General features: G+C 37.9%; 1 protein-coding gene and 1 pseudogene across 3 annotated transcripts in view; one reads left to right on the forward strand and one right to left on the reverse strand.

Moving 5' to 3' along the window:
* The window catches only part of LOC102260807, a 12,653-nt pseudogene extending 6,562 nt beyond the window's left edge, over positions 1-6,091 (reverse strand).
* Positions 1,703-7,000, forward strand: part of NRF1 (nuclear respiratory factor 1) — a 95,958-nt gene continuing 90,660 nt past the window's right edge. The window contains exon 1 of one of the 3 annotated variants that reach the window (XM_014541845.1): positions 1,703-1,729. The gene's annotated coding sequence lies outside the window, so the exon portion shown is untranslated. Of the gene's footprint in view, positions 1,730-2,953; positions 3,087-3,532; positions 3,544-7,000 lie in introns of those variants that run through there. The other 2 variants (XM_014541843.1, XM_014541844.1) reach the window with 2 other exon arrangements.

A 7,000-nucleotide genomic window follows, 5' to 3' on the forward strand; every position in this document is an offset into this window, starting at 1 on the left:
ATGAGAGAGAAACATCGATCAGCTGCCTCCTGCACACCTCCTACTAGAGATGTGCCCACAACCAAGGTACATGCCCTTGACCGGAATCGAACCTGGGACCTTTCAGTCCGCAGGCCGACGCTCTTTTCACTGAGCCAAACTGGTTAGGGCTAATGCCGCGACCCTTTAATACAGTTATTCATGTTGTGGTGGCCCCCAACCATGAAATTATTTTCGTTGCTACTTCATAACTGTAATTTTGCTACTGTTATGAATCGTAATGTAAATATCTGATATGCAGGATGTATTTTCATTGTTACAAATTGAACATAATTAAAGCATAGTGATTAATCACAAAAAAATATGTAATTATATATGTGTTTTCCGATGGTCTTAGGCGACCCCTGTGAAAGGGTCGTTCCACCCCCAAAGGGGTCGCGACCCACAGGTTGAGAACCGCTGGGCTAGGGCATCCTTGGCCTTTTTTTGTTATTGTTGTTAAACAATTTTGTTCCCTTTGTATCTACTGAAAGTGGGAGTGGGTAATTAGCTAAACTATTTGCTATGGATGAAGAAAAACATGAAATCAATTGACTGTCCTGATGTTCACAGAAGACTGTAGCTTCAAAAGACGTTGCTTTGGGAATTTCATGAATTGCATTTGTTCCTATAGTGGGGAAGCATGCTGTCAGGACCCTCAGTTTGTAGAAACCAGTCCTCAAAGTAGCTATGTCCTCTAAGGCTGTGATGGTGGGGGGAGCAGGAGACATGTACTAGGCACTAGGATGGGTGACTGCAGGTGCAGTTTGAAAAATCAATTCAATATGCATATTATTTTATAATCCTAACTCACTGGACCCTCAGTAAAACCCAAATTTTGGCTTAAAGACATGCACATGATAGTGTAGGATAGCAATTAAGGAGTCTAAGCCAATAATGATTAGAGACTGTGCTTTAGGACAGAGTGGGTGGGTCTGTGATGGAGAAGATGGAGTACTTGATTGGAAGGCACCAGATGTGGGCTCGAATTTTGGTTTTGCCACAACTAGAGATGTGATGTTGGTTAACTCAGACTTTCTAGGTCTCAACTTAATCTGTAAAATGAAATCAGACTATATAGTCTCCAAGGTCTTAGGTATTTTAAATTTGCCTCTTGTTAAAGTAAAGATCTGTAGGCAGTTGGGTCTGACTAGTTTTCAGGATAAGAGGGTATAGTTAGGGAAGCCAAAGTGAATAGTTACAGGTTTTTCAGGCAGCCTTCATCAGGATATTATTTGTGCTTTTTAACAAATCAAAAAGAAGAGAGCCTTTGATGAAAAAAACTTATTTCCTGCCTCATCTCTTTCCTTCCCATCCTTAGCCTCTACAGTCCAGAGTCAACCTTTAAAAACTATTTTACTATTTCTGTCTTTAGCTTCTCGTGGAGTTATTTCCATGAGACTTCATAATTAATATGTGTAAACTTCTGGTTACTTCCATGAGACTTCATAATTAATATGTGTAAACTTCTGTTCCTTATTTATCAACTTTAGATCAACAGTATCTGAATTTTTTATATGAAGAATAAGAATTTAACTGACATTTTCTACCCTCTCCTTTCTCCATCTCCCTTTTTTTTAAAAAAATATATTTTATTGATTTTTTACAGAGAGGAAGGGAGAGGGATAGAGAGTTAGAAACATCGATGAGAGAGAAACATCGATCAGCTGCCTCCTGCACACCCCCTACTGGGGATGTGCCCGCAACCAAGGTACATATCCTTGACCAGAATCGAACCTGGGACCCTTGAATCCGCAGGCTGACGCTCTATCCACGGAGCCAACCCTGTTAGGGCTCCATCTCCCTTTTTTGATATTTATATTCTTTTTTAATAGTCTTTTATGACGTTTCTTTATAATTTTAAATGGTAAACTGTTATTTAAAATTTTTTAGAATTTTTATAAGCCTTTACTTGAGCCAAACTGAGAACAATGTTGGGGAGCAAGATCTCGGGTGCTCCTAAACTTTTTTTGTTGTTCCATCAACATTCAGTACGGTCTCAACTTGTAATTTTGTAAAATGGGGTTATAAGTGCTCCTGTACTTCCCTCTTTCTGTATTTCACTTTCTAGGAACTATCCTTTTATTGTCAAGGTTAAGACTTTCATTCTGCCCTCTGTCCACCACCAAGTATTATGTCCTTGTCTTTATGTTTAGATTGCTGTTTTTACTGCATTACCTTCCTGTGCTTGCCGTAGTAGCAAGTCCAGAATCATAACTGTATGATTACTCAAAGTTTTATGGCCTTTTAATGCTAAGGAAATAGCGGGTATGTGTAAATAAAGACTTAGTTTAGTAAACCATTCATTTACTCATTTAGGTGACAGATGTTTATTAAATAACAGAATTACTTCAGTGCTGTTTATAATAGTGAAAAATTGAAAACAATCTAAATGAGTGACTTTTGGGAATTAGTAAAATAAGTACTGTAAACTTTTATAGGGAATGCTCTGTAAACATTTAAAAATGATGTGAAATTTTAATTATTTATCACATTAAAATATTTATAAAATAGTATATACACTGTAGCCTCACTTTTGTTTTAAAAAACAACCACTATATAAGAAACTTGGTGGGAAGAGGGGGACGCTAGACCCATACTGTATGCACCAAATTGTTAACTTTGTAATGTGGCCATCTTGGGTGGTGATTTATGTTTCTTTTTTGTTGTTTTTTATTACTTGTATTTTATCAGTTATTCAAAAAGAACATGTGTCACTTCTATGATAATAAAAATTTTAAACTAAAGATAAAAACATTACAGTTGCCAGTCAGTTTTTCTTGGAATGTTAGTGTTAAAATAAACTATTAGTACCTGATAAGAATTCAGTAAATATTTGTGGAATGAGAGGAACATAGAATCATAGCGATCTATAGATTAGTAGTATTGACTCTTATACCTTCATAATTTTATCCAGAGACAATTTCAGTTATCTCAGAAGAAAATTCATGCATTGAACGGTCTGCAGAATCTAAGAAACAGCCTTAACTGAACGTTGGTTGTGTAATGACAGATGCAGCAGGATTGAGGCCCACTATAGAAGCAGGCAGCAATGCTATATTTTCACAGTAAGCAGATCTGAATGAAAGTGTCTTTTGTGCTTGTCTGAGACTGAGGGGTGGGACTTGTGGCAATTTATGTTATTTCTTCTTAATGGAAATTGAGGCAGCCTCTAATCCTGCTATCACATGACAACTACTTATTTGATTTTTGGTAATTTGGGGAGCAGCTGTGGACAAATGATTTTTCTGCAAAAAGAGCCAGCTGCATTCTGGTCCATTTGCAAATTAATGCCTGGGTTTACTAAACTTCCTATTCATCATGTTTTAATACAGGGATGGCTTCAGCAACTCACCTGCTTTTTATTGATAGTTGTAACTGTTAATAAGTATCTGAATATTTGAGGATGCTTTTTCTAATCCTTTTTATCATTGCCATTAACCTTAATTAGGTACCTTCTCAATTCAGGGTACTGAGCCAGATACCAGATTTGTAAGCTGTACAGTATTGTACACTGTGGATAGAGTAGTTTTCTCTTTAACAGTTGGGTCAACATTAGCCTATTGTCAGCTGATTAGATTGCAGTGCAAAGAAAGAATCTGCCCTGGCTAGTGTGGCTCATTTGGTTGAGCATCATCCCATGCACCAAAAGGTCACTGGTTAGATTCCTGGTCCGGGCACATGTTTCAGGCTCAGTCCCCAGTAGGGGGTGTGCCAGAGGCAGCCAATTGATGTTTCTCTTTTACATTGATATTTCTCTCTCCCCCACCTCCCACCCCCTTTGTGTCCCACAGGTGTAATAAAAACATAAAAAAAGAAAGAAAATGATCTGGTGTAGAGGTAGCCAAGTGCTGTGTTCCTTTGGTTCCCAGACTTCTGAGTCTGCTCTCTGGGTGTTCTTGATGCCCCCTTACTAAGCTATGTGCTTTTATAAGCCGTTGCCTCTGCTTATGTTTTCTTCTTCTATTCTGGCACCTGGCTGAAGACTCTGCTTCTCCTTTATGCTATCTACTCTATGTCTTTCCCTCTTAGTTCTCCCTTAGCCTTGGTGATTATCACTAGAATATATGTGTGTGTTTTCTTTTTTTAAATGGCAAAAGCTTTCTTATTTAACTTTATTAATTTGTACTTATTTTTTAAAATATTTTTATTGATTTCAGAGAGAAAGGGAGAGAGAGAGAAGTATCAATGATGTGAGAGAATCATTGATTGGCTGCTTCCTGCATGCCTCACACTGGGGATCAAGCTTGCAACCCAGACGTGTACCCTGACTGGGAATCGAACCGTGACCTCCTGGTTCATAGGTCGATGCTCAACCACTGAGCCACACCAGCTGGGCTGCACTTATTTTTTAAAGCTCATATAATCCAGAGACTTAAGAAACACAGGGAATTGGGTCGGTAGGGTCTTCTACAATGAGTAAAAGAAAGCTTTCCCTTTCTTTGATTGTGAACACCAGTGGGGCAAGGGAGAGACAGTGACAGTCCTTCTATCCTTGCAATGTTGAATTTTCACAAGGGACAGATAGATCTGAGTTATTGTGTGAACCTACCCTATTGGAAACTTCTTTAGCAATGATATATAATAGCCTGTGATTAGAAGCAAGTCATTTCAAAACTTAAAAATAAAATGTAGAACTACACTGTTCACTGTGGGAGCCACAACCATATGTGACCATTTAAATTAAAATGAACTAAAACTAGCCCTAGCCAGTTTGGCTCAATGGATAGAGTGTGGGCCCACAGACTGAAGGGTCCAAGTCCAGTTCTGGTCAAGTGCTTGATCCCCAGCTCTGGTTGGGGTGCATGAGATGTGTCTCTTTCACATCTATGTTTCTCTGTCTCTCCCCCTCCCTTTCACTCTCTCTAAAAATCAATGGAAAAATATCTTCAGATGAGGATTAACAAAAAAATAAACAAACAACAACATATAAAATTAACTAAAACTAAATAAGATTAAATGTTTTATTCCTTTAGTCATAGTTGTCACATTTCATGTGGTCAGTAGCCACATGTGGTTATTGGCTATTGTTTTGGACAGTGTAAATTTAGAACATGTCTGTTACCACAGAAATTTAGATCAGTGCTGATCTAAAACCTATAGAAGAATTGATGTATTGTAAAGCATTTGGTGAAGTAGATTCACTAACTATTTTATATGAAAGGATGTTTGTTCCAGTTGAATTTGAGTAACCTGAAATTCCCTGTGCTTTCTTTATATTTTATGTTGTTGTGGCACCCTCTAGTGTTTCATCTGTGGTATAGCTATATCATCATGAAATAATCTTTTTATGATTTGAGTCTAAACATTGAACTATTTTGGAAAATTTTGTAGGTATATGCCTTTTTCTAGGTAGGGGATCTGTAGCTTTCACGTATCCTCAAAAGGGTTCATAATTTGGAAAAGGTCAAGAACTACCCTTTGATAGAGATCCTAATATGGTCAAAACTCCTAGTTTGTGATCTTACTAACTTTTTTTTTTGCCCAATGTAAAACTAAATCATGTAACTTTCCTTTGGGCATTTCTATGCTTTACCTATCCTTTTATGTGGAATAATAGTAACAATAGGTTATACTTAATCAGACACTTATATACCACGTTTCATTTTAAGCCCTTGTACTTACATGATCCTCACAATAATTCTTTTTAAAAAAATATACTTTATTGATTTTTTACAGAGAGGAAAGGAGAGGGATAGAGAGTTAGAAACATCGATGAGAGAGAAACATCAATCAGCTGCCTCCTGCACACTCCCCACTGGGGATGTACCCACAACCAAGGTACATGCCCTTGACCGGAATCAAACCTGGGACCCTTGAGTCCGCAGGCTGATGCTCTATCCACTGAGCCAAACCCGTTAGGGCACAATAATTCTTAAATAGGTTCTGTTATTCTTCCCATTTGCGTGATGATAAAACTAAGGCATAGAAAAGTAAAACTTGTCTGAGGTGCTAGGGAGTGGCAGGGCAAGGATATAAACCCAATACTCTGACTCCCTGCTGTAGAAATAAGAATAACCTTTAAGCAGGTATGAGGTGAAATGGAGAGGAAACTTTACATACCCTTGTACATGTTGGATCCAGTTATATAATAAGAAAAAATAATAACTCTAAAATGCTGCAAGCCACACTGGAAATTAGAATTAATACCCATTATTGAATTTCAAGTAGATGTGCCTAGATCTTCATAGTCTGCCAAGAACTTAGAGTGATAGCCCTGGCGAGGTGCCTCGGTTGGTTGGAACATCATTCTATACACGAAAGGATTGCGGCTTTGATCCCCAGTTGGGGCTCAATTTGGAGTCTACCAATCGATGTTTCCCTCTCTCTCAAAATCAATGAACATATCCTCAGGAGAGGATTTAAAATTTTAAGAATATACATATATACTTTATTAAAAAATATTTTTATTGATTTCAGAGAGGAAGAGAGAAGAAGAGAGAGATAGAAACATTAATGAGAGAGAATCATTGATCAGCTGCCTCCTCCACACCCCACACTGGGGATCAATCCTGCAACCTGGACATGTGCCCTGACCATAAATCGAACTGTGATCTCCTGGTTCATGGATAGATACTCAACCATTGAGCGACACTGACCAGGCAGCCTTAGAATTTTTGTCTTAACATAACTAAAGTTTTGAATGCTCTGTTAATAAAAAAATATTGATGTTAGACTTATTAAGTACTTTACTTAAAGCATAGGTAAGATAGACTCAAAGAGATAGTCTGTGTTTATTGTCTGTACCTTCTCACTTCTAAGTGTCCCATTCCCCCCCACCCCCAAATAAATTTGTCTGTTTTTTAAAATATATTTTTTCATTGGTTTCAGAAAGGAGGGGAGAGCGATAGAAACATCAATGATAAGAGAGAAATTCCTTGTGCTTTCCTACACTCCCCCTATTGAGGATCAAGCCCACAACCTGGGCATGTGCCCTGACCAGGAATTGAACCATGACCTCCTGATTCATAGGTCAACACTC

The sequence above is a fragment of the Myotis brandtii genome, unplaced genomic scaffold (genome assembly GCF_000412655.1).
Source record: "Myotis brandtii unplaced genomic scaffold, ASM41265v1 scaffold280, whole genome shotgun sequence".
Taxonomy (NCBI): domain Eukaryota; kingdom Metazoa; phylum Chordata; class Mammalia; order Chiroptera; family Vespertilionidae; genus Myotis; species Myotis brandtii.